Genomic DNA, 656 nt, shown 5'->3' on the forward strand with positions numbered 1-656 from the left:
CAAACCTGTTAGTTCCTCTGGCGTCAGCAACCTTACCATCCTTATGAGCTAAGGCTAGGGTGTCGGGGAGCCTGTAGGCCTACCTGCTGAGTCATCAGCAGCCATTGCCTACTACTCCCCGGTCCTAACGTGGGTGAAGATGTATTTGATGCTAATTAAACGTAATATGGTCGGTCTCTAGGGCACTGCCATTCATAAGAGGCCTTTAACCTTTAAACATGAAACTTGCAAAAGGAATATGGTATAAGCCAGTAAAAGATTAAATTGCTTAGGTTTGCAAATCGAGACTAAAGCAATTCCTTCATTGCAAAATAACCTTTTTGGCTGAAATTTGATACTATGAATTTGCTATTCAAATAGCAAGAGGGGAGAAATTCATTTCTCTTGTTTACCGGTGCTTCAATGAATAATTTTATTCACGACTTTCTGTTTTTATTATTATTATTATTATTATTATTATTATTATTATTATTATTATTATCACTTGCTAAGCTACAACCATAGTTGGAAAAGCCAGATGCTATAAGCCCAAGGGCTCCAACAGGGAAAAATAGGCCAATGATTTATTATTATTATTATTATTATTATTATTATTATTATTATTATTATTACTTTCTAAGCTATAACCCTAGTTGGAAAAGTAGGATAATATAGAC

This window comes from Palaemon carinicauda, unplaced genomic scaffold (genome assembly GCF_036898095.1).
Source record: "Palaemon carinicauda isolate YSFRI2023 unplaced genomic scaffold, ASM3689809v2 scaffold1457, whole genome shotgun sequence".
Lineage (NCBI taxonomy): Eukaryota > Metazoa > Arthropoda > Malacostraca > Decapoda > Palaemonidae > Palaemon > Palaemon carinicauda.